The following is an 18,797-nucleotide window of genomic DNA, read 5'->3' as shown; positions in this document are numbered from 1 at the left end:
GGCACACATACATGGAAGCGCTTGTCGATGTTAAGCACTTTTGTGTATGCGTGTTCGATGTTTTGTGATTCGGACATATGCTAGTCGGGCATGTGTCCGGATCCCATATATGTATGCTGTCAGCATGTCAGGTATCACCCATCTTAAGAATATAATGCATTATTCATAACTGCAGTTATGTCCGTCAGCATGATTACCTGAATATATGTGGAATAATAATTTGCAGTGATAAGATACATGGTTTCTTTAAATTGGACCAATACAGTACTTACTTGGTTACATGGATGTAAATTGCTCTCCACTACTGTTACAACATTCAAGTGTTCTTGTGGTATAAATTGTAGACAGCACAGCTCTGCACTATTTGTTTTGAGGCTGATATTGTCATCTAATACATTATAGATATTGCTCTTTCTTTACATTTTTATTTTTTTCCAAAAGTGTTTCATGTAGCCTCTCAAACATCTGTGTTTTCAGTTGGCTGGAACTCTTAGTTATCGACTGTAAACATTAGTCCATAAACACAACTTTATTTTTTCCTTAAAAAAATAAGTATTAATTCCTTTTTTAGCTGACAAATTTTGTCCTGGCCATCTTTAAAAAAAAGACTGCATTTCTAAATCAGTATCAATACTTCTCTGAAATTCTTTTACTTTTTTGTCTGTCATTCATAACTGTGAAATTTCCCACAGAACCTTTAGGTCGCCTTTTGGAAGTTCTACATGCTTCTTTGGAAAACATACTCTAAACGGTATATTTGTTAGTATATTCTGACCAATATGTTTAGTTCCTTGCCTGGTCTGTAAGTGACGTTCAGTAATGTTCCAAGTAGTCTCAGAAATGCCTTGTACAAAGACTTTCTGAATATACTTTACAAGTCTGTTTCACTTGAATTTCTTTAGAACAAACATATCGGTGGAACTTCCTATATCCATGCCCTACTGATACAAGCTCTTTTCAATCTATGTATATCAATTTTATGCATCTTTAGATAGTCTTAACTCATAGGCAAGATGTCTATTCTCTTCAAGAACTGCAGCTACTACACTATTCTGCCTGGCCTCTATTTTCATCAAAGCTGGTTTATTCAAACTACAGTACTTTACCACTGCTGCTTCTATAACTAGTTTCTTAAACACTTCAAAAACTCAGTTCCTGTTCACAGCCCCACATCCAGGCTATATCTTGCAATAACAACTTTCTTAGTGGCGGTTATCTCAGACATAATAGTTACAAACTATGAAATATATGACATCATTCCCAGAAATCTCTGCAATGCCTGTTTGTGTTCCATCGTTTGTGTCTGTGGAATTGCTCTTGCTTTATTTGCTTCAGGTATAAGTCACTCTGATATTAAAATATATATTATTTCAGACCTGACACGTTTATTTAAATTTGCTCTTATTTAAATTGTAGTTATGATATATCCAGTACATTATAACTCTTGTTCTTTCTTTGCATTTTTCTTTTTTCCAAATCCATTTCATATACTGGTTACCTATCATTCAAAGGATAAAACATTTATTAGGATCTCTACTTTTCAAACTTAACCTTCACTCCTTTCCTCACTCACCCAACCTCCCTTTTTTTATCCTGGTCACACATGAACCCTAGTGTTTAAAGCTCCTGCTTCCATTAACCAAACACCCAGGGCTACTCGCTTGGACTTAATAATATACATAAAATGTATACAGACGTAACATCTCCCAAATTCTACTTTCTCAAATACTGACAAAATATTTTTATTTCTATAGTTAAGTACTTTCTCACTGAATATATATGTTTCTGTCCTTATGTTCATTGTTTACCAAATGTGTGTGTGTGTGTGTATGTATGTATGTATGTATGTATATATATATATATATATATATATATATATATATATATACACACACACACACATACATACATATATATATATATATATATATATATAAATATATGTGTGTATATGTATATATATATATATATATATATATATATATATATATATATATATATATATATATAAAATGTTATGTTCTTGTTGCACTGCATGCTCTTCCGAAATATCTTTAAACAAAGTATTGCAGTCTGTGTATATGTCCATTTAAAAATTCAATATTTTCTTACTCTTTCCCAAAAATTATTTTCAATGATCTGACTTTCACTCCAGTTTTGCTATTGCAGATGCATTTTCATACTCAGTGTATCGACTCTTGTCTCCTCAGCACTATTTACCAGAAATGTTTATTGGCGCTGCTTATTTTCATATTTCTGTTCAACAACATGCAACTTGTTCTAAACACAATTGTCATTCTTTTTAGACATCTTAGGAACCCAAAAATAAACACAGAAATAATCCACAGCCCAAACCACAATAGAGAAAAATCTCCACTGAATGTGTGGTTGCTGCTTCCAGCCACTCCACACAAACTTAAACAGAGACACTACTACAAGTTAAAAGTAAGCATGGCTTAATCTCTGTTTTAATCTCTCTTGAAGTCTCATTTTATGTAGAGAGACGAAAGCACTTACATTTTGTAAAAAAAAAATATATATATTTTTTATTTTTTATTGTTAACCAGTTGTGTTATTTACAACTACTTAAAATCTGTTGTAATACTACATTGCCAGCAATAGTAATTTCTTGGGACAGTCTTTTATTTTATGCAGCTAAGCCATGCTTACTTTTAACTCATAGTAGTGCCCCTGTTTTAAGCCCATGTGGAGTGGTTGGAAGCAGCAACCACAAATTCAGTGGCAATTTTTCTCCATTGCGGTTTAGGCTGTGGATTATTTTTAGACATTTTAGAAAGAAAAGACCATTTATAGCACCAATTTTAGAAAATTCACTAAAAGCAGGGTATTGCTTTCCTGATTGTTATAACTGCCACTCCTACATGAGGCCTGGATTTTAATTGCACATGTGACCACATGTTGTTTTTCTCATTTACATTAATGTCTATATGTTTCTCTTTCTCATTTTTTTCACATTAATTAGTGCTGTAACAACGTTGCACTTCATTTAGGGTATATACCATATATTTAAGGGACAATTCATCAAAAGGTTTGTAAACAAGATTCTGCTTGTCAAGTACCCCACTAGTCAACTAGCTAAAGTGGTTAATTATGACTGAATGAATGTCATCAGAGATGGAGGGAAACAGTCGTATGCATAAAGCTCAGACTGTTTACCCTTTCTTCATGACAATGAGATCTCAGAAATTAGTCTATACAAGTAGCAGTTGTTTTTCTTTCGGCTTTTCCCAGTTAGGGGTTGCCACAGCGGAACTCCGGTTCGCTAATGATTGGCAGTCGATTTTTATGGTGCCGAGGTGCCAGCCGATGCCTAACCTTCAACAAAGGCACGCCCATTCATGCATATCTTTTGAACGCCACTCAACCACGGGGAGAACATGCAGGCTCCACACACAAGGCGCTCCAGCCAAGAATCGAATGGAAGAACCTCTTGAAGTGAGGCGACAATGCTATCGCTGCACCACCACGGCTTTTAGTCTATACAAGTAGCAGTGATAATGGAAAATGCAGTCCTATGTACACAGGTGCAGGGAGAGTAGGTTTATTTTCCATAACTGCTATGTGTCATTATAAATGTATGCAACTGTTTAAATCATTCTAACAAAATTAATTTTTGTCAGAAACCATTCCATCAACAAAAATGTGCAAACATCCAACAAACTGAAAAACAAAAAAGCAATGTTTCTGCAGTGGGTAAGCCCCCCTGTATCTCTATATACACTTTCTGATCACACAACAGAGATGGTTTAGTAAAAACCTCCCTAATCTCACTGTTCCTTAATCTCAGTGTGATGATTAAAATGCACTAAACATTTCCCAAAGTGTAACAAGTACACACACCAATTAAATACACCCAAACTACATTAAAATATAGTTAGACCTTAAAATAACGTTTTTATCATGGTATCACAAGTACAAAATAGAAATGTAGCGATCATTCAAAACGGAATTGCTATAACATATTACCAAATGCTTTTTTCATCTAAATAGGACATCAATAAACTGAATGAAACCTGCAGATCAGTCAAAATGTTGTCCTGACTTGCTGGATTACCAGCATAGTGTTAATGTCAGCATCTTAGACTTCTTTTATTTTTTACTTCTACATGTCAACTATCAAAAGAATGGTTTAAACCATTTGTTCATCATTTTAGGCATTTTATTTATCTCACATTATAGCTTATATACACTCTTTTTCTCAGATAAACATTTTAATTGTGTACTGGCAATTTCACTTGATTTATACACATATACAGCCTTTGATGCTAAACTGTTTCTTATAATAACCTGCCCTCTGTTTCATAATCTCTTATATCACAAACTATTCTCCCCTTTATAAATAAAGCATCTAATTCAGGAAATGTACACCCTTTCAGTCTGTTTCTCAGTTAAATAAGTGTCTATAGTACCTGTAGGAATGCAAGCACTTGTAAAGAACAAATGGAAAATAAGTGGCAAATTCTTTTGTAGGCTCACAATAATTCCTGAAATTCTCTCTTACTGCTGTTTTGATTCCTTCTTCTTTGTGGAAAGTAAAAGAGGTAAATATATTGAAGGCTACTACTGAAGTGACATGAAGGAAAGTACCAAACTGACTTTTTTTTGTAAGCTTCTCTGCTAGCCCTCTCACAGTGAAAACTAAAACAGAAATTGTAGATTTAAAGCTTCCACTGTTCAGCATTACCTTCTAAACAGAAAATTATTGGTGGTTGCAAACTGAGCCATTCTTCCAATGAGAATACACAGACTCTTGAAAGCAAATATACTCCTTCACCTCAGCAGATGCATTTCTCCAGTTCTGATATCAGGCCTTCAATTTTGTCACATGTGATGTTTAGATGGTGAGTAAATAAGAAACTGATAGCTCTGTGATGTCTATTTACACAGTGAATGCTGTATAAAAAGCATATGATATGTAACACCCTGTAGCTATAGCTCATTAACATTTAAAGCTACCTACCCTGTAGCTTACAGATGTACACCATTAAGCACTGTCTTTATTGTTCCCACTTTTCTATTTCCGGTTACACAAGGATGATTTCAGTCAAAGGGGAGATTTGAACACCAAGGAGTTGTATATATTGCAGTTTTTGCCTCATGTTCAACATTTTATGTTGAAAAGACTATTGGCTTCTTAAAATCCGGAGTGCACCAGCATGTATATGCTATCAAGAAAGCAAACATGACTACTGCATTATACAAATATTCTATTATGTGTAATGATTTTAAGAAGTTTGCTTTTAGTATATTGGGGAAGGTTCCCATACCAGTTAGGGGTGGTGATTGGGAACTGCAGGTTGAGCAGGTTTTTTGGCAAGTCTTGCTCAATGCGAGTGTTACACTGGGGCTGAATGAAGTCATATCTGTTAAACCAATGCTTCACATGTCTTTTTTCCAACATTTTTACAATATTTTTGACAATAGCCAGCACTGCTAAGTAGGTTTTTATAGTTTTTAAACTTTGTGTTACTTATCATATTAGTATGTATTGTTTTAGATGTCTTTTAATGTAGTATTATAATGTTTTAAATTAAATTTAAATTGCTCGATCTTTTTAAATTGTTTGATACTTTTAATTACTGTTAAATGTTTAACTGATGTGGGAGATTAATTATGTTGTCAGGATATAAGGTATTTAAGTAGGAAGTATTTTTATGGGTTGTGCATCTGATGAAGTCTAAGGATGGCCAAAAACACAGAATGTTAAGCATTTATGTTTATTAAAAGTTCATTAAAGATTACTATTCATATTCTACCTGTCTGACTCCTGAAGTGCTGTTTGTTTGTTTGTTTGTATCACTGGATGTATTTATTAGGACTAACCTCAACTTGATATCAAAATTGGGACAAGAGATTCGTTTAATTTTTAAAAAGGGAGAGAAACATTAAAAGACACTGCTGTTAAATTGTAAAAAGTGTAGCTAATATTACCAGTCTCATTATATGTATCAAGCTACAGAATTGTGGATTACTAGTTATACAATTTTCATCCAGTACAAAAGTTAATACAGCTGTGGTTTGATAAGGATGGTACATGCAGCTATCTGTATCTCTTGAAAAGGTTTTTACACCGGCAAAACTGAATGTACCATAAGGCAGCATATGTATCAAGAACAGGTGACACCACTAATGCTTTGTAGAAAAACTATATTATCTGTACAGCATTTAACAAGATCCATTTTTTTATTTTTGAATAAATAACCTATATTTTCTAGAGGGGGAGATTGGAAATTCTTATTTAGAACTGAGGGAACTGTTTGGCTGTAATGAAATCTAAAGGTACTTCAACAAAGTAGTATTTTAAAGGTGTACACACACAACAAAGTATTAGTTTAAGGGTGCACACACTTATGCAACCAGCGTATTGTACATTTTTTATATTTTTCCCCTAACAGATTTGTTTGTTTTTCAATTGAATTGTACAGGTTATAGGCCACATTAAAGGTGGCAAAAGTTTGAAATGATTTATTGTGGTCTCATTTTTTTATATTACAAAAACCTGGCATTTTGACAGGGGTGTGTAAACTTTTTATATCCACTGTAACTTATCAAGCAGAAATGGCTGAGCAAATAAATGTTTTTAAAGTATTCATTTACCTGATGACATCATGTCATTACTGTACAACAGATTTAAGATCACTAGATAAGCAATTTACAAGGAAGAAAATATATTTATGGGCCCCACATATGCAACAAAGTCTAGAAGATTTTGGATTTTTGCTTGTAAGTATTTTCATAGGTATTGTATACCCCGAGCAGAAGTCAAATATTTTTTTCCTTAGGTAGATGGCAAATGGAGGTATGATGAGGACACAAGAGGTAACTGGGGACATATGTTTTGGGATTCTAATTAGTTGGCAGACGTCAGATATATTAGATGAGCAAATGGACTGTAACTACGTAAATTATGTTTTTGAGCTGGGATAAAGTGTCTGAATTGCATAGACATACGTAGTAAGGCCTTGTTAACTTTAATTCTGATGGCTTCCAAAGAAGCAATAACTACAAAATGGAAATCAAAGTCTAAACCAATTATATTTGAAATACTGACTATTGTAACAGAGATAAAAGAACTGGAAGTGGGATCTTTAGAAAAGGGTAGGAGCAAATTACATAGAAAAAATGGAAATTGCGGGAACAATACATGCAGAATAATGTTTTGGAGGAGGAGTGATGTTCAAGGGAAGGCAGGAATTGATCAATTTATATAAAGCTGGATTGATGATAATTATTCAAGAGACTAAATCTGATGTATAATGTTTGCAACTGGGATATGTTTATATAGTTTGTTTTGTTTTATATACACTTTATAATTTAGCTGCAGTGGTACAGCAGTCACAGCATTGTCACATTACAGTAAGAGGTTCTCAGGTTCAAGTCTCATCTGGAGTTCCTTCTGTACAGAGTCTGCATGTCCTCTCTATAGTTGAATAAGTTTTAAAAACATGCAGTAGGTGTGTGTGTGCCTTCTGTGAAGGTTGGGCACCAGGCTGGCAACTCAACAACATAAAAACACCACTGCCAATCAATCTGCAGACCAGTGATCTGCTGTGACAACGCCTAATGGAAGAAGCCAAAAGATCTACCCATGTCAAAAGTGTTAAAAAAAAAAAAAAAAAAAAAAAAAAAAAGATTTACCCTTTGTTCCAGTATGTGGCAGACTCACAGTTTACTAATGATTTTAACTCATTTAGACAAAAGTTATACTTTTTTGTTTTTTTGGGATGCCTTTTTGAAATAAAAGATGAGAACTATATTGAAAGTATTTAGTGCCATGCTAATTAGCATATGCATTTTGGATTTTGCCACACTACTTTCAATCCACCATTACATGCTGTTAATGTAGATAGTTTACGAAGTATATTTTGTAGGAGCTACATGCTACTAAATAGTGTAGATCAGACTGTATGTGCCTCATCTTTAAGAAGCATATCAAGGACTGAACATACACATATAAATACTGGGCACGTGCTATTCCCATTGGCATTTTGAGAGTGCAGCCAGAGAATGAGCATGTATTGTAGTAGTTAGTTTGTATATAAGCCACTTAAGCTAAAGTCAATAAACTTCTATCATTATGTGGTTGTATATAATAAAACTGCTTGAACAGAACCCTTGAAGACTCTTCTATTGTGTCCAAAAGCAGGAGAGTGATATGGTGTCAGAAGTGGGATTCCAGACAATGATATTCAGAGCCATGAGGTGCAGAAATAACAATGGAGGTAAACTAAGAGAAACTAGCACATAAAAATGAGCCAGAAAAGAATCAAAGGTAATGAGAATTCACACAAACTGCTTATTTTATAAAAAAATAAAACAGAGCATTACAAGGGCACAAACTGCATTATTAAACAAGTGGGAGGTACAAAAGTTTTTTTTTAACTAAGTGAAATGTTTAAGATTAAGATATTTGATAAAATGATTATGAGAAAAGCAAAACGAGTATGTTTAAAGCAAAATGAGTATGTTCGAGGCATAAAGGGCATGTTTAGAGCAAAACAAGCACAAGAAAAGTACAATGGGCATGAAAAGAGATTAAAAGAACAAAATTAATATAATAAGGGCAAAAGGGCACATTAAACATAAATAAAGCATGGCAACTGCATGTTTTTTGGCAAAGTGCTATGTTTTGACATAATTACGATTTTGTATTCTATCAAGAGCATAACTAGAGTTATTCAAAGTATCTCAAAGTGTGTAAAATTGCTTACAGAGTGTGCTTATTACTGTGCATGTATACTGAAGAGTTGTGTGCAAAGTGCAACTATTTCATGAGGTACAGTCAAAGTATAGCCATTTTGAAAAGTTTCTTGTGCTAGGTGTGTCTATTCGCAAAGTGCCACCATTACAGAACGTTCCTTGCACTGTAAAGAATTGTCTATTAAGGTACTGCCATTTTGGGGAAATTTCAGTGTGTGTGTACTGTTTATTCACAAAGTGCAATTACTTCAAAATGTTACTCACTCTGAGTTTCTTCTGCCCAGTTTGTTTTCATTGTGCATTTATTTGAAATATTTCTTACACTGATAAGAGGTGATTTCTTGCAGTACAGTAATTTCAAGAATATTACAGTGCCCAAGAGACTTATTTCACAAAGTTCAGTTATACAGCAGCTTGTTGTGCTATTCGGCAAAGTCACAGATACTGGCATAAATTCATGGCATATGTGTATACGTTCGTGCTTATTTGCAAAACCTTTCACTGATGTGCGTTAATATGGCAGATGGATTTTGAAAGTCCTTACCACTTGTATTTGATCAGAATATTGCAGAGAACTGGAGAATATTTCTGCAAGAGTACAATATTTTTATATAAGCAGCTTACTCAGATAAAGATGCACACACTAGGGCATTCATTTTGCTAAACCTAGCTGGGTCAGGAGCCCTTGAAAGAGAGTGTTCATTTGTATATGAACCAGCAGTATATGAGGGAGAAGGTGAAAATTGTCATATTGTTATACAGGCTGAATCAAGGAAAGACCCCAAGTGTTTGAAGTGCAAATTCAGAGAAATATGTAACCCTCAGACAAATATTACATTAGAGAGGCATTTGTTTTACATGAGAGATCAGAAACCAGGGGAAACTTTTGCAGCTTATATAACTGACCTGAGAAACAAAGCTAAAATGTGTTAGTTTGGAGACCTAAAAGATGAGTTAATAAAGGAGAGTTAATAAAGATGAGTTAATAATGTGTGGTATTAATAATGATGCTGTGAGATTTTGCTTTGTGACAGTGATTTAACATTGAGTAAAGCCATTGAGATTTTTCAAATCCATGAAGTTACAGAAAAACACACAAGTATGATTGCAAGTGACAAGAGCATGGTTTCAGCAGGCTCCAGAGCAAATGTAGATAGCATACAACATGTGGCAAACAGAAGTAGGCCTAAGCACATGGCAGCCACAACTCCTGCTGGCTCACCAGAGAAACCACATAGTTTTCCAGCAAATTCTAAGACCAGTTCAGTTAAAGGAGCATGTTCACTGCAGTACAAACATGAATTAGCAAACCCCAAGTCCAGCGTTATTGTTAACTGTCACAGTTGTGGTGCCAATCATGAGTCTACAAGAGAGACATGCTTAGTATTTGGTCAGCAATGTCACATGTGTAAAAAATGGAACCATTTTCAAAAGTTTTGCAAATCAAGTAAACCCCACGTAGTTGTAAATAAAGGTCACATAAAAAGCAAGTTGATCAAGTAGAGCTGCAGCAGTCAATTTTTTATGTAAATGATGTATCAGTAATCAGTGAAAGAGTTGATGCAAGTGAATTTACTGGCAAATAATGAAGTGTTTTGTACAGTCCAGATCAATGGTAAATCCACACAGCTTAAAGTAGACACTGGTTCAAAGTGTAATGTTATATCAGTGGACAATTTGCTAAAGTGAGAATTAATGAGCAATTCAATGTGGCCAGTAGTGCGAAACTTTTTGCTTATACAGGTAAAGAAATTCAAACCTAAGGCTAAATTATGCTTTTATGTTATTTGGCTAAGAACTGTTACAGATTGTTATTCTATGTAGTCGGAATACCAGTAGAGTCATTATTGGATCTCAAAGATAGTTTGAGAATGAATCTGCTTTCTTTTACTAAAGAAGTTCATCATATAAGTGCATATCCCAGTTCAATCTTTCCTGAAGCCATTTTCTCAGAATATGCTGATGTTTTCAATGACAAGTTGACCAAACTCCAGTTGTGTACTCCATGAAGTTAGACCCAGAGGTCCAATAGTTAGACCAGCAAGAAAAGTTCTATGCAAGATAAAGTCAAAGCTTAACTGGATAAAATGGTGCAGCAGAGTGTAATTTTTCCAGTTACAGAACCAGTTGAATGGGTGTTGTCTATTTTAGCAGCTCACAAAATAGGCTCAGATGAAATGAGAATATGTACTGACCCAAGAGATCTGAACAAAGTGTTGAAAAGACTGCATCATCCAATGTGCACAGTCGAAGAGATCGCAGCTGTAATATCGAATGCCACTGTTTTTTCTGTCTTGATTGCAAAAAGTTAATTTTGGCAAGTGATGCTTGATTGCAAATCCTTATTACTAACCACTTTTGGTACCCCATTTGGCAGATGCAGATTCCAGTCACTGGATAAATTAGTAGATGACAAATGCTTACTTATAAAACATAAAAAACAAGCTAATAAAGGTGGCAGAATTCTACTGACTGATAGCACACAGACTTACAGATAGTTGAGTGAACAGGCCTTTTACATTTCCTTACATATGGATTTTATGCAGAAATTAAAGTGAGAGAGGACTTCCACAATGGCTGCACACTGATCAACAGCATAACTTCAGCTGTCCCAGTGTGAAAACAGAAAGTGAGAAAAGGGGTTCTATTGAAAATGTTTTTAGGTAAAATTCAGTCACTGGCTAGTAAGTAGATTGCCTAGGTGCCAGTGTGAAGGCTGATGGCCTAGCCAGGTAGAATTTTATACATAATTCTGTCATTTGTAAATATGAATGTTGAATTACAGACTTGTTTTCTTAATTGAAAGAAAATACTGTGAAATGTTGAAATATAAGCTTGTTTTCTTAAATGAAAGAATATGCTGTGAAATGTTTAACTTAAAACAATGTAGCAACATTGCCCTCTGCTATAAAGAAAGCTAAGCCAAGCATTTCCTGTTTGTCCTTTGAAGCTAAAATTACTTCAGGTGTGTCCCTTTGAAGTTAGAATTTGGAGTCGATGAGTCTGGCGTGAAGCATCCTGCCTATTGTTTTAACTTAAGGAATAATTACTAGAGTTTACATATGGAAAGTCTTTTATGGCTGTAGTTTCCTGCAGGTGCAAGATAACAATTATGTAGTATCTGTTAGCCTGGGAACATCAGGAAAGTGTGAAATGATGTAATGGAAATCGGGACTGAAAATAGCAATTCAAACAGAGAGATCCGAAGGCATTAAGCATTTTTGTCTTGACCATCCAACTCACAGCACTGTCTTGCTCTTATGTAAGTTACCTTAGACTTGTGTTTTCTTTTAGAAATAGCTAGAAACTAGAAAGATTAGACAAAGTGTTTTTCTGTGATGTCAGAACTGTACTACTGAATTATTTTAAGTATTTCTGTGTGATCTCTGAACTCTTGACTTGCACTGTGTAGTAGAAAGTATTGTCTTGTGGTTTTAATTATTTATTATTAAATATTGTAAAACCTTTTAACTGTGGCTGGTTTGTGTAGAGATAAGTTAAGCTCTAAGAGTACATTGCATGTATATAAGGATCCTGTACCAAGTTTCTCTAATAAGCCTTGACTGTTTAGTCACACTTACTAATTGGATAATAATATTGCACACTAATAACTGGAACCCTTTTAAGGGCCTTTGAGTAGCTGATAAATATTAGCTGGATGATGGCCAGTGGTACTACCATATAGTCTGGGTAAAAGGGGCACAGCTGGAGAACCTGCGCCAGGCTTCCCCAGGAGTGTCTGTGTGGTTGTATAAACTTATCTCAAAGTGTGTGTGTGTCAGCTACTTGGGCAGGCACACAAAGCACTGGTTGGACAGAGAGGGTGCTGGAGATTTTAGCTTGCCCAGCTGGCTGAGATACGGACCCTATAGCTGTGCCAGTGGGGAGTCTTATTGGGGACCTGGAGAGCAAGGGAGTGACCAGCCCCAGACTGACTGTGATCTCTGTGTGCTCTTAAGCAAAATTGCACTTTACTGTATGTATTTGTTATCCTTTCCTCATACATGAGACACCCTCTATGGTGTTAGTGGTGAGGATTGAGGCTCCTTGATTGCTGGGCCAGGGCACTGGCGTCACAGCTAGCAAAGAAGAAATTCAGAGAACCTGAAAGAAAGTCAACCAGAATAGTTGACAACAATCTGTTTGAGAAGGATTCTACAGCTGTTCAGCAAAAAAGCAGTTTAAGACTATGCTTTCATTCAAGAGATGATTAAAATAAATGAGACACTAAAGGAATATAACAACAAACAACAAATGGCTGGAAAGTGGAAGAAGCTTTAATTAGTTCTTCAGATAAGCTGATAAAACTGCAAACATCAAGAGGTTAAAATGAAGAAAAAGCTGTCCAAGTATGAGTCTTATCAAGAAGAGCTGTTTAAAAAATAGTAGAATTAAAAGACAGGGTAATCCGATTTTCTGCTGTACCAGAGAAACAAGAAGGAACAGACTGTATTAATTTTATAAAAAGGACAAATAAGTAACTGGACTGCTGTTCCATAACAGTATTTGTTAAAGAGTCATTCAAAGGGGATTCAGTGTCTGTCAGCCTGGGATGACATGTTCGACAAGCCACGTTGCTTCGCTAGGGACGGCTTGCACCTGTCACCCCTGGGCTTTCGAATACTGGCTAAGGTTCTTGCCACCCCCATAGTGCCTTTTTTAGGCAAGGCTCAAAAGACAAACCCACCTCCATAGACAACACAAAGAAAAAGAAACTAAGGGTAATGCTGCTCAACGCCAGAAGTCTAAACCTCAAGATGCACGCACTCGAGGCTCTCCTCAGTATGGAGAATATCGATATCTGTACAGAAACACAAACCTGGTTCAAGGCTCCCGAGAGCACCCCAGCACTACCAGGTTATACCTCATACCATGCTTCTCAGCCCCAAAACTCGGACCCAACCACAAAAGGAGGGGGAGTATCCATATTCATCAAAGATACCAACACCTCCAGGTTTGTGGCACTGCATGAAGCATCGGAGACCATCCATGTGCAACTAACAGTGGACAAAACTGCCTTTCAGTTTGCAGCCTGCTACACACCACCCTCCCAAACTCAGGAACCCCACTTGGCTTTCCTGAGAACACTGGAGAATATGAAGGTCTCTCCAAACACCATTATATTGGGTGACTTCAACTACCCAAACATAAACTGGGAGCACTACTCAAGCCCTAACACCCTCGCCCAACGGTTCCTAGAATTTATAAACTCAAATGCTATGGAACAACTGGTCACCACTCCCACAAGAGGGGAAAACATATTGGACCTGATCATCACCAACATGGGGACTCTATGTTCCATACCAGAGGTATACCCTTCACTGGTAAGATCTGACCATAAATTAATCTCACTGGACATCCATATCACGTCCCCACCCCCAGCCAAGGAAACCACGGTGAAGAACTTCTCAAAAGCAAACTTCTCACTTCTCAAAACCAAAGTGGAATTCTTCAAAGCCCCTGGGCCAGTGGAAAATACGGCCCAAACTGCAGAATACTTTACAAATGCTTTCTATGGACACCTACAGGAATGCATGGATCGTGCTATCCCAAATAAAACCAAGACTCATTCCTCCAAAGGCAGGAGACCTGTCTGGTGGACCCCAGCCATAAATAAGCTATACAACAGAAGGAGGAAGCTACTACATGATAGAGCAGAATCCCAAAAAGGGAAGGCATCTCTGATCAGTACTAGCAAGAAACTACGATCCCTCATAAAATCATCTAAGGCCAGCTTTGAAAGAAAAATTGCACAATATGCTAAAGATAATCACAAGGCCTTCTTTAGTTATGTCAGGAACCTGGGTGGCAACTCCCAGATATGCTCTGAGTTAGTTCAAAATGACAAAAAATACACTGAACCCACAGACATTGCCAACATCGTGGCAGGCAGGTTCAGTGCAAACTCCCCCCCCTTCCCCCCCAAAAGAGCAAATGTCTATCCCAACAGAGTGTAGCCTCCCTGACATCACAGATGCACAGGTGAGAGCTCCCTCTCCAAAGCAAAAAACACATCATCAATGGGACTGGACGGTGTCCCGGGCTGCGTCTTACATGAACTCCAAGAAGAACTGAACCCTCACATAAAGTCACAGTTCAATCTCAGCCTTACTACAGGATATGTACCCAAGGAATGGCGTACAGCAACAGTGGTCCCACTCCACAAAGGTGGTGCCACAACGGACCCTGGAAACTATCGCCCTATAAGCCTGACTAGCCTGGTCTGCAAAGCTATGGAGCATATCATCATGAAACTCATAAACAAAGACATTGGGAACCTTCAAACACTGGATCCTACCCAATTCGGCTTTGTTAAGGGCAGATCTTGCCTCTTGAACCTGGTCGACTTCTTTGAAATAGTCACCAAGGCCATAGATGAAGGGAAGGTAGTCCACACAGCCTACCTGGACCTTGCAAAAGCCTTCGACACAATACCCCACTCGGGCATTATAAATAAGCTCACCAGCTGAAATATCAACCCCTATGTCACAAGATGGGTTGCAAACTGGTTCAGGGATAGAACCCACATGGTCAGAATTGCAGGTGCCATGTCAGACTCTAAACCAGTTATAAGTGGCGTCCCACAAGGCTCAGTCCTGGGACCTCTCTTGTTCGGTATATATTTCTCTGAGGTACAGGCTAACATGGGAGGACTATGGCTGACCAAGTTCGCAGATGACTGCAAACTGGGGGCCATAATCGACTCGCCGACTGACACAAACATCCTCCAAAAGAGTCTCACAGAGACGGACAACTGGTGCCAGAGCCATGGCCTAAAGCTAAATGCCAAAAAGTGCATAGTCATCCCCTTTGGGAAAAACAAAGTGCCCACAAATTACCACATAGGTGGTAATCCATTAAGTACGGAAGAAGTAATTAGGGATTTGGGGACCCAAGTAGATAGCAATCTCTCCTTTGACAATCACGTTGCCAAACTGGTTAGAAAGACCTTCGATATAGCCCACCTCATCACAAAAAGGTTCACATCTAGATCAAGAGAGGTCATTGTGCCCCTCTACTCATCACTCATCAGGCCCATAATTGAATACAATGCCCCATTTGGGATGTACCTTACCCGACACCTGCAGCAACTGGAAAGACCCCAAAAGTACCTTACCAAGAGGATCAAGGGACTCAAACAGATGCCCTACGCAGTTAGGCTAAAGAAACTCCAGCTCTACTCAGTTGCTTACCGCCTACTCAGAGACGATCTGTGCCTGACATATAAAGCCATGTCCAACCCAGAATTAATGGACATGCTCCACCTCAGGAAATCCAAAGACCTTAGAGCTACACGCTCCAGGGACTTAAACCTCAGCACAGAAATAAATAGGACATACTGGAGGGACAGATTCATATCCCAGAGGCTGCCCTCACTCTGGAACAAAATCCCAATCCATGTTAGGCAGAGTCCCTCAATGACCCCCTTCAAGAGAAATCTTGATGAGTGGATGGGAGATCGTAGGTTTACCCCTGGGATCTCTTCTGTGTCCCTACTAGACAGAGGCACAGTAAACTAACCTCAAAAGGGCTATCTTCTGTGACCTTCTATACAGAGGCACAGTCAACTAATCTAAAAGGGTGGCGAAAGCCAAACACACTCTGGCTATGCTCATAAATGCCCTAGGGCAGATAGCCTAGTATCAACCTATGAACCTATGAAAGGGCCCAATGAGTTTATGCTCCAACCCTGGACATGAGAAAGCAGCCAAGATATATATTAGTAAAGATACAATCACACCACAAGAAAGAACTGATCCTGATAAAACCATGGCAGCAGGACAAGTATTAAAAATTGGGGATAACAGAGTGTTTGTGGAAAATGATTGTTCACTGTGCACCAGGCAGAACAGAAGCAAATTTATTCCATCAATCATGGAATGTTGAGAGACTGGTGCGAGATTCAAGCTGTTGTATCGAGCTATCTTCAGAGTACTTCTTTCCTGGAGGATCGAAGACATTTTTATGTGGAACAGGCTAAGGAGGAAATAAAAATGTCTATCTAACAAAAAGTGAGCCAGCAAGCACAGGGGGACTCTGTTTCTCATTGTTCTGCAATAAAGTTCATAGAAGGACTTTTCCAGTGAATCCTTTTCTAGTCTTCCAAATGAAAATACCCGAGAGAGACAGAGATGGAAAAAAACACAGGAGTTGACTAGAAGAATCAGGAGCACCTTGGACTTGAACCAGACTCTGGTGCTGGGAGATGGAGATGAAGAGGAATAAGACCAGCAACTATAAAGCATCAATCATATTTGTGAAATATGACTTTGCAAGAAAAAGTGATTGAAACAGACTGGATTTTTGTTAACTTTGTGAAACTTGTGGGTGGACTTTATGACGTTAATGGTTATAATGACACTAAAAGGAGAAATAACCAAGTAAAACAGTTTGTCTTTTTATTAGTACTTATATTAAACATTTCATGATATTAACCTCATGGTATGTATAGTAAAGCAGTTTTCTGTCGTGTGTAGTCAGCGTTTAAATGTGGGGGAGTAATGTGTTAAAGATATTAAAGTAAAAAAGTACTTTGGCTGTTAGAAATATAGGCTTTATAGTAAAACAACAGCAGAAGGGCTGGACAAAAGCAAGTTTAATGTTAATATGCTGTGAGCATGGGCTAATGGAGTGAGGTGTAAAAGTGCACTGATTATATTATATGTAGATGTGATGTTATGAGGCAGTGCCATCTGTGCCAGAGAAAGTAGGGCAGTACATTTGTACATATGCCAGCATATCTAAGCTGGAGTTTTGTACTTAATCTTATGTTATTTGACTATAACACTGATTTGCACAGATGTTGGAGTTAAAATATATTTGTAAAGTTACTTGTGTTAAATATGCATCAACAGTAGGTCCTGCTGGACAGAAAGTATGTATGCATGCATATTGGGTTGTATTGTTGTAACTGATCAAATGTGTATGTTTATCAGAGAACCTGAAAGGGTGGAAAGTTTGAAATTGTGTTATACCTTTCAGATGCTGCCACATACCTTAGCAAAGCTCTGTGTGTGTGTGTGTATTGTACCAGAGTCAGGTAAACAGAGGTAATGTCATCCTCTAATCAGCATCTGGTTTCTTTGGAACTCTCACAGTAGCACTTCAGAACCTCACAGGAAGGATTTCAGACAGGATATATATCTCATACATCCTCACAGACAGAGGCATCATCTGGCTTTTGTTGTGGTAAGACATTCAACACACATCAGCTTGCCTTTCTTTAGTAAGTAGTCATTGAACGCTAATTCTTTAGTCAGTCAGGGACATTTAGCGAGAATAGTTTATTGTTTTCTGCATCTGTGAGACACTATCCAACTGTATTTTTTATATCTCAGTGATTGACAGTCTCTTGTTTATTGTAGTCAGTAATGTCCTGTTTTCTGTTTTATTATTTATCATCAAATATTTTAATACTTTTCATTGCGGCTGGTCCTTTAGAGAATAATTTTAACATCCTGAGTACTTAAGATTTAGTGACACCATGGCCGCTCCTGAAAGCCTTGCTGCTTTGGCCACACCCTACCATTTGCATCAATATTAATTTAACACAGTATAATTAGGTCCCCTTGGTAAGAGCCTTAGAGTAGCTGACTGGTGGCAGCATGATTACTTCAGAGTCTGGGTAGAAAGGGGCATACTTAGTAAATCTGTGCCAGCATTTTCCAAGTGTGTATGTTTGTGTGAAAATCAAATATCCAAGTGTGTGTCAGCTGCTGGGAACAGGGACACAGGGCTCCAAAGTGGTCAGTGTGAGTTTTTGTGTGCACCTGGAGAGAGAAAGAGTCTGGCCCTAGGTCTTGAGCATGATCCCTGTGTACTCTTAAGGGAAATTGTGCTTGGTGCAGGGAGCTGCATCTAAAAATACTGTGTGAAACCATGTTTGCTCTTAGGGACCATCCCTCACAGGACTCAAGGGTGAGGATCGAGTCTCCTTGATTGCTGGCCTGGAGTAGGGACCTGTCACAGTAGAAATAAAATATTTTATCTTATTTTTTACAAGGATGAATGTCTAGATTAATGTTCCTGGCTTAAGCTACAAACAGGTGTGTTTTTTATAAGCAAGTAGGCTTTAA

General features: G+C 37.4%; 1 protein-coding gene across 3 annotated transcripts in view; it reads right to left on the bottom strand.

Annotated features, from left to right (window-relative positions):
* The window catches only part of TBC1D2 (TBC1 domain family member 2), a 1,250,316-nt gene that overhangs the window by 702,901 nt on the left and 528,618 nt on the right, over positions 1 to 18,797 (bottom strand). The gene's annotated exons all lie outside the window — the stretch shown is intronic.

Source organism: Protopterus annectens, chromosome 2.part0, assembly GCF_019279795.1.
Source record: "Protopterus annectens isolate FY-2018-M chromosome 2.part0, PAN1.0, whole genome shotgun sequence".
NCBI classification, from domain to species: Eukaryota; Metazoa; Chordata; order Ceratodontiformes; family Protopteridae; genus Protopterus; species Protopterus annectens.
The sequence above is the reverse complement of the archived record's forward strand: the minus strand, read 5'-3'. Positions and strand labels throughout refer to the sequence as shown.